A 9,431-nucleotide genomic window follows, 5' to 3' on the forward strand; every position below is an offset into this window, starting at 1 on the left:
TCTTTTGAACTGCAATTAGTTTTTGCAATAACTAATAACGTTTTTATAATCCCTATTTTTTGACATTTGTGTTGCACTAAATACTTACAGTTCTAAATTCTACAAGTGCAATGAAGAAACTGACAAAACTGATATAATATTAACAATATATATATATTACCAGTAAATTATAAAAACAAAACAAATGTTCACTTACCAACCTACTTCAAAGAAATTATTTAAAAAAAGAGGAGCACAAGTAATAAAATAATATTGCAAAAATTAAGTATGATGTAGGGATGGCAATGCCAAAAAGTGACAGAAACAAGGTAGAGATGAACACTCAAAACCATAGAAAAATCACTATTTCCTGTCAGCTGCATGAATTCAAGTTTGAATAAAAGCATTTAAACTAAATAGTGCTACACAGTCTTATAGTTGTTAATAACCATAAGCTTGTAAGATTGACTCAGTACTTACTGACTACTTATATAGGGATTTCTGTATGGTTTTATATAGGGATAACCCTACATTGTTTCTGTACTTTTTGGCATTGCCATCCTTACATTTTATTTAATTTTTTATTTCTTATTATATATTTTACTTATAGCAGTAACAAGTCCATACATTCCATACATGGAATAAAACTAATTATCTATCGAAATACAAATAGATTGTTTTATAAAATATGTGAAATGTATCCAAGAATCACGTACATAAAGTTCATGAGTCGAAACCATCTTCTTTAACTGATTTGGTAGATATTTGAATTCGACTGTGAAAATACTCCACTTTCTTTACACCTTATTTTCGTTAGGTAGTTTCTTATAAAATAGCAAAAGGTAAGAGCACTTATAACTTTGCTAAAAATAGTATTATTTGCACAGCACTTATAACTTTTCTAAAAATAATATTATTTACACGGCACTTATAACTTTTCTAAAAATAATATTGTTTACACGGCACTTATAACTTTTCTAAAAATAGTATTATTTGCACGGCACTTATAACTTTTCTAAAAATAGTATTATTTGCACGGCACTTATAACTTTTCTAAAAATAGTATTATTCGCATGGCACTTATAACTTTTCTAAAAATAGTATTATTTGAACAGCACTTATAACTTTTCTAAAAATAGTATTATTTGAACAGCACTTATAACTTTCTAAAATAGTATTACTTGCACAGCACTTATAACTTTCTAAAATAATATTATTTGCACAACACTTGTAACTTTTCTAAAATAGTATTATTTGCACAGCACTTATAACTTTTCTAAAAATAATATTGTTTACACGGCACTTATAACTTTTCTAAAAATAGTATTATTTGCACGGCACTTATAACTTTTCTAAAAATAGTATTATTTGCACGGCACTTATAACTTTCTAAAATAATATTATTTGCACAACACTTGTAACTTTTCTAAAAATAGTATTATTTGCATGGCACTTATAACTTTCTAAAAATAGTATTATTTGCACAGCACTTATAACTTTTCTAAAAATAGTATTATTTGCACAGCACTGATAACTGATTCATCCCTACCTTGTTTCTGTATTTTTTGGCATTACCACGCATACATCATACTTAATATTAACAATTTTTTATTATTTGTTATATTTTATATTCCGCTTACTAATATTGTTGTCAACGTTTTATTCTGACATTTCGCGCTCTCTGTATTGAAAATTTCATCATTTATCATGATACTTCGTGTTTATATATAGTATACTGTTGAAAACATTTTTAGGTTATATTTTGTACTTCATGTTTCGGTATATGATAAACATTTAATTTATGAGTTTTTGTACCCTTTTATAGCAGAGTCAAACACTTTATTTTTAGCTGTTTTGGAGAAGCATTCTAAAGTTTCATGCAGGTGTTCTGCATGTTGAGAGTTGGCGCCCTTGTAAAGAGGACTTGGAGAGGTTGTTAACTTGTACTAGTCATCTATGCAGTTCAGACAGATGATACATATCACAATGAATATTCAGTTTGACTTATACTTGATTGTCCTGATTTCTTCTGAACTGAAGTAATACCCATTTTGGGAGGTGTTACAAAGACTAGTACAATTTAGTATGAGTTGTGGGCTCATCTCCCTTAGACGTATATTGAAATTGCTCATTGCCATAATTAACCTGTGATTATGAGATAACGCATAAGGAATTTTCGTTCTGATTTAACAGCGTGATATATAAATTTTGATGCTTGTTTTTGTACTGTGCAGACGTTAAAAAATCTTTTCTCTGTCCCAACAATTAGGAGCACAACAGAAATCCGAAACCTGTCAAAAAGTGCCAGAAGACATTCATCATCTGAATAAAGATTATCTTTATTTGTTCACTTGCGTATGCTTCAGTTCTTTACTGTTCATGTTCGAAATTATTCAATACTTAACCTTTTCTAAACCTGCTGTGTATTGTGGTTGCTTATAACTTTGTGTTGGACGTCAGTATACATGAATACCGCACCAGCATTGCATGCTAGGTACACCACTATGGCGCTGTTTCACTCTGTGATATTATCTAGCTCTACTTGGAACTGCTTGACTCCATAACAAGTCTTAATATGTATAGTGAAACAAACTACTGTATACATATATCTCACATTTAATAAGTATTTGCTATCTTCGCGTAACATTACACTTCAAGAAACATCAAGTGTTGTTTCAGTCTCGAAGCTGTCTCTCTTTTTTTCCTCGGTTTCTGCGCAGCACGTTAGTTGAACGCTCAAATGTTTTCTGGGAAGCAACAGTTTACTGGCCGAATTTAGTTTACGGCCAAGTCGCCTTCAGTGTACCTTGCATCACTGGGTTACAGTTATGGAACGTTTTGAACGTATTTTAAATGTTAAAACTTACGCGTACATGTTGCGTAATCCGAAACGAGATATGGGAGAGGTCGTTTGGGCGGTCAGTGAAGTGGTTATCACGTGACGTTGGAGGTGGAAAACAGAAACGAATAACGTCTTTGTGTACTAGCGAGTTAACCAAGATGCCACTCCTGTGATGGAATAGATTTTGATCAGTTTCTAGTTGTGTGATACGTACTAGATGCAGTGGTAAGCCTAATTGACTGTCTCTTTCTACAATATACTTTGAATAATTTCTGACCCATTGGCAGATTGAACCTTGAATGTGGCAGTTACCAATAGCAACGCAGTCTTACACATTTTACCATTCTCCAACTGGAAGAGACCTTCTCCAGTTTCAGCCTGTAAGTAGCCCAACAGGTAACTTTAAATGAAAGTGAATTTATTGTAAGTGGATAATATTGTAACCTAAACTAAGCTATAATTAGATACTGCTAGGATTAAACCATCACGAGGAACTTAGGTGTTAAGAATATTTGTGATGATGAAATTAACATTATTAATTACCACGAGTGTTAGGTATACACAACTGTTCATTTTAAGTTTAATGTGAGAATATTATTTATTTTATGTAGTGCCAATGTTAAAGTAAGTTATTAGTAGAGGTTGCTTTGCATCTTTACAGTTCATGACATTTCACTTCACTACAGATTACGGTCACCACAAACAATAATGGCAGCCTGGCCTCGATGTTTCAAGCCTAAAATTAGTCTTAACAAGATCTTTAGGTTTCTTCTACCACTCTTCTGAAAGAGCTGTTTTCAAGTGATCTTTGGTTTATGAGTTACTTGTCTGTGTAAAGGGTGGGGTTTCTATAATGTGTGGCATCAGTGGTACCATTTCGCAGAATGTAGAAGTTGGTCCGTCCATCAATGTTTATTTTTGACAACACCGTACTTCCACCACGATTATATGTGTCATGTTTCTGTAAGAAAATAAGATTATATCTGGTTTCAGGTTCTCTATAAATAGGTGCATGGGTATTAGTTGGCTGCAAGGTGAAGCGCGACTGATCAGTAAAATTAATGTTGTGTTCTTGTTCTATTGCAAATGAGCTGTTTTGTGCCTAACTGTAAGAAGAATGGGCATCTCCCATACATACATACCATTCTTGTGAATCTGTTTTTAATCAGCTATGCAGTAACAAGTCGTCCATATGCGGCTGTGGATATTTGATTCAGTCTTGAAGTAGATACCCTAATGTTGTGGCAAGCCAAAATTGATGGATAATAGTTGTCTGCTTGTGTTGTAGATGATGGTCCAATTATCCAATAAACTATGTCATTGGTTTGGAAGTTGTTCCACTTTCTGCTAATATCACTCAGAAACACCCTAGCCCATTCACAACTGCCTGCTGTAATTGGTTGCCTTTTCTTCTTTCGACTGTCTTCCACATGAGCGAAGTAACCAGATGCCTTCTTTCAGGTTTAGTCACGGTTTTTGAATACTCAAGGCTCTGAGGTTCACTTATGAGTGACAGCTGAGAAAAATTAAGTTAAACCAACTTAAATATTAATTGATCAATCATTTGAATTTCACCAGTGTGAGGATGCATTCCAGAAATTAAAGCAGGCTTTATGTGAATCCCCTGTCTTGCAACTTCTAAGAAAAGGTGAACACTATTTTTTTTATTTTTTTTTTGCATACTGATATTTCAAGTGTTGGATTAGGAGCATTTCTGTGTCAGAAAGGTGTCATAGCATATGCCAGTAGAACACTAAACTCTGCAGAAAGAACTATACTACTACAGAGTTAGAATGTCTAGCCATAGTCTGGGCTATAGAAAGATTTAAGATATACCTAGATGGAGAAGAATGTACAGTTGTAACTGACCACGCTGCCTTTAAATGGTTACAGACAACTCTGAAGTTAACTGGTCGACTGATGCGTTGGTCACTAAAATTACAAGACTTAACAATTGAAATACTGCACAGAAAAGAAAAAACCTAATTTAAAAACACAAAAACCAGTAAATACAATATTCTAACAATACCTTTCAATATCATTAACATTATCGAGTAACAAACAACAATAACTATATCCTTCAATAATTACCTAGTGTTCTCATTAAAGGGACCGATGCAGCGGATTTTAACAGACTACTCCAGGAATGTCCTGAAGATGCTTTTGCACCAGAAAACATAAACATTCATATACCAGGTGCCCGACCTCATCCAAAATCATTTGTGATAAAGGATATTCAAGCAAGTATTACCACAGAAGAAATCGAAGCTGAACTAACATATCATAACATACACTTCACCAGTACAGAAAGAATGCTCTAAAAAGACACAAAAAACAACAAATGTGGTTAAAGTATCCACACATAAGACTTACAGAGTATTGTATTGAACGGTATCACACTATAGTATCATAGATACACAGTTGAAAACACAAAAACACCGGCAGTAGTAGTTACCCAGTGCTACAACTGCCAGAGATATGGTCATGTTGCGGCAGCGTGTAAAGCTCACCCACGCTGTGTGAGATGTGGGGGAGAACACAGAAATGCCGACTATCCTAAATAAATCCTTATGCTGCAACTGTAGTCAACAACATTGTGCAAATTATGTAGGATGTCCTAAGTATAAGGACATCCAAATACGGATATACAATATACACAACAAGTCCATCACAAGCGGCACTCGGCAACCAGAAGCAAACGTTACAAAAACACCACTATTACCAACACCTAAAACCCCAATGACGGAATGTACACACAAACAATCGACATCATATGCCCATGCTAATGCAGCACGTAAACAACCACAAGTACAAGAAATACATAAACAACAAGAGCAAATACAATCGCAACATACAAGTACCATAACCTAACATACAAGTTAAGAACAATGTTTACACCCCATAATTAATGCAGCTAAAAAGACAGTCTTTGACTTGATCAAAGAATACCAAAATCCACAAAATAACGAAGACAGTATCACATTTCTAATAACAATTACCAAACTACACTTCACACCTGTTCGTCCTTATTTCATACCATAAATAGCAAACATATTAATCCAAAATCCAACACACAGGACTAATATAAACTAATTAAATTACTTATGGCCAGACTCAATAAATACCAGTTATTTGATAAAATTCATGAACATGGCTCTGAAAAAGATTTAAAGAAATTAAAATAAACAATCTACCAGCACCAAATTCACTGTTTAGAGGTCTAGTTTGTACCTGACCCTTTCAGGTCGACAAATGACCTAGAGCCCGATGCTGAAACATATCCAGGTAACAAAAACAAATTTGTATATTTCCTCCTTAACGTTTCTTAATAGGCGTGTATACTTTGTAAATTGTGGGCCTATGTACCTTTACAAATGACACTCATATGGAAATACCTCCACTAACGTAAAAGTCAACTTACCTGACCGATCAAGTAACGGAAAACAAAACAATAACAAAAGCATTCTCTGACTAATTACTTAAATAAATAAATATAATATAAAGTGCGGCTTAACCGTTTTCAATTTACAATTAATACTGCAGCATCAAAGGAGACTTAATTTTCTACGACCTAACAGAAATTTATTAATATATTAATTAAAAGATAGATTAGGTTCATAAATAACTTTCATCAATTATCTCAACATCAATGACGTGCACAGGAGGGTGTCAAGCCATTGTCTTTCTGCTCTTATGCCTCAAAAATGCTTTTTTCTCAGTCACAAAAAATTTCCACAATTACAAAAAGATACACCTGATTCCACACCTTGTTTGCTGCAAGTTATTATTGAAAAAATATTTCAGCTTTAAAGTGAATGGCACATTGGGACTTGTAGGTCTTTACAGTAAAAGGAATAATTATGATATGCTATTAAGCGTTAATACGCAAAAATTCATCGTTTAGTTTTAAATTTTAAAAATGTTTATAAGCCAAACTGAATAAGAATATGATAGGGTTTCTTTGCTACATATAACTTTTTACTGTATTTGTAGTCTTCCAGTGGCATGTCGGTATGTCGATACCGTGGTAGGCAGAGCACAGATATCTCATTGTGTAGCTTTGTGTTTAACTTTCAAACAAACAAACTGTATTTGTACTAGAGGCAACCCACAGTCCTCATAGCCTCCCCTAACACCACCACACACACACACACATACCAAAAAGAAGTTTTGCTTTGCGATGCTTGAAAATTGCCACTTTTTTTGTCAGTTTTAATGTCCTCTGCATGTTACTGCTCAACAATGATTTCTTATAAAACCAAACACTTTTACTATGTTAATAACAAACTTACCAGTTGCTGGAATCGCGTGGTTTCGTTTTATTTTGGTTCTGAAGAGAAATAAATGTAAGACAATTGGAATTTTACAGTATTGATCGGCACGCTGGTTAAGGACCATCTATAGCAGATATTCTCAACTTTCCCTCCATCATTAACCCCCTCGGCTTGATGTATTTCTCCATTTACCCCCTTACTTCCACACAAAAAATTTATAGCCATCATAAAGAGACAGAAAAAACAAGAAGGTCAGAAAAAAAATATTATTCAGGTTTTGTACAAAAATAGCACACACACACACATTCTTAGCATTCTCTCTCTCACTCTCACACACACATTTTACAAAATGAAATTTAATTGAATTATTATTATATCATCAGGTACATCAGTTATTTATCCCCTGCCATGTAATTTTTTACCCCCAAGGTGTAAATTTACCCCTGGTTGAGAATCACTGATCTATAGTATAGCGTTCGTAAGTTGCAGTTATTCAAGAAGCGAATTGTTTTAATGAATGAAGCGGGTTTATGCATACATATATAATTAATTGCTTGACTAAGCTTTTTTATAGCCTGTTACCTATATATATATCTCGCAGTCTAACGTGTATCACGTCTAATTATTGATGTCATACACCTGAGCAACTATGACAAGTGATTTTGATTACTTTGTTGAATAGGTTCGTTTTATTGTATAGGAAATGTAAAAACACCGAGTGGAATTTCTTCCTGTAGTTGTCTTAAACTTAGGTATAGGAAAGGAAGACAATTTTAAGGTGACCTTATTAAAACAGTACAACGAAATATAGCAAAAACAATGGCATCGTGGTATTTTTGTAATATATATATGTGTGTGTGTGTTTTTTTTTATAATGAAAATAAAATAACACAAAAAGATTAAATATTTTAACATTATAATATATAAAAAAAATATTTCGCGCTTAAACACACCACGAAGAAGACTGCTACATCCGTTTCTTTGTTCAGCCCACGTTGTGACACGATTCGTTCTGTCTTCATAGCTCACCACAGTCACGTCATTATGAGTTCCTTTAACGAGTTGATGTCCAAAAACAAATATATCCTTGAGGCTGTGCACGTCATGACTGAAGTTTTCAGAAACCAGAAGATGGTTATATTTCAGTCTTATATGTGAACAGTGTATACTAACTTCATTGTTTGTTTTGTGCCTCTAATGACGGACTATCGTCATTCTGAAAGATAGGGCTACAAATTATTATTATTTTGTGTATATTTTTAAATTTAAAGAAGCCAGCCCTTACAATGAAAGAAGAAGAAAAAGGCTCACAATTACATTTTATTAAGACATAACCTCTAAATGTTACTTTTCTTTTTTAAGCCTCTACTATTCAACAGCTTCAACATAAAATGTTTACACACATATACTTTGTACGTATGAACTTTACACTTTCAGTTCTGTATACCTTGTATTAATTTCATGTATCTTTAGTTTCAGTTATCCTTGTTTAGATTTTACATATTTCTACATTTTAAACAAGAATAATTCAGAAATTCAATGTTTTAAACTTCTAAATTTTAAGCAAACATAATGCTTAGTGAAATTTAGTTTTCCACCTTTACAGTTCAAGTGTATAAACTCTGACTTCTATTTGCATCTTAAGCGTATAGACTCTCTAACCCTTGGTTTTATATACTGTCCATAAACGACACAAACTCTTAGGTTTTTAGTCATATTTTACACGTATAAGCTATTCAACGTTTTTTTTTATATACACTTTATCTCTAAGACTAAAAACTTTCAATAGCTATAATGTATTAACGTTGTTTCCAGATAGAGATCCTTCTTAATTATGTTACTTAGGATACACGGACAGCTTTTCCATTGAGCTTTGTGTTCATGGATTCTCACCTGTTTCAAGATGTTACATTTTGTTTACCTCTCTACATAGTATGACTGGTTGTAGATTTCTTTCTAGATGATCCTGGTGCCCCAGGTTAATCTATATTCCTTTCTTTTCCAATGCAGTTAAGAATAAAGGATATATCCATCTTGGAATTCTAAATCTCTAACCTGAACACACCCTTATGATATATTTGTATGAATATTTTGTATAGGAAAATGCTGTTACATTACATCTCTGAAAATGATAAATTTTCACTGCCATCTACTACCTAGGAAAAGTCAACTTATAGTTCTGATACATTTTATCCACCAAAACTTTACATCGACTGTGCTTGTCAAGTGACTTGCTTATTTGTGTATTCAAAATTGTTTTAATATTGTTACACCTCCAGTCGTTCGTTGATTTTCCGTAACTTCGTTCCGACGAAACTTTAGCGACACAAGTCCTT

At 33.3% G+C, this 9,431-nt stretch overlaps 1 protein-coding gene across 1 annotated transcript in view; it reads left to right on the forward strand.

Annotated features, from left to right (window-relative positions):
• Positions 1 to 2,676: 2,676 nt before the first annotated feature.
• The window catches only part of LOC106461978 (paxillin-like), a 28,823-nt gene continuing 22,068 nt past the window's right edge, over positions 2,677 to 9,431 (forward strand). The window contains exon 1 of the mRNA XM_022389098.1: positions 2,677 to 3,201. The gene's annotated coding sequence lies outside the window, so the exon portion shown is untranslated. The remainder of the gene's footprint in view (positions 3,202 to 9,431) is intronic.

The sequence above is a fragment of the Limulus polyphemus genome, unplaced genomic scaffold (genome assembly GCF_000517525.1).
Source record: "Limulus polyphemus unplaced genomic scaffold, Limulus_polyphemus-2.1.2 Scaffold1070, whole genome shotgun sequence".
Taxonomy (NCBI): domain Eukaryota; kingdom Metazoa; phylum Arthropoda; class Merostomata; order Xiphosura; family Limulidae; genus Limulus; species Limulus polyphemus.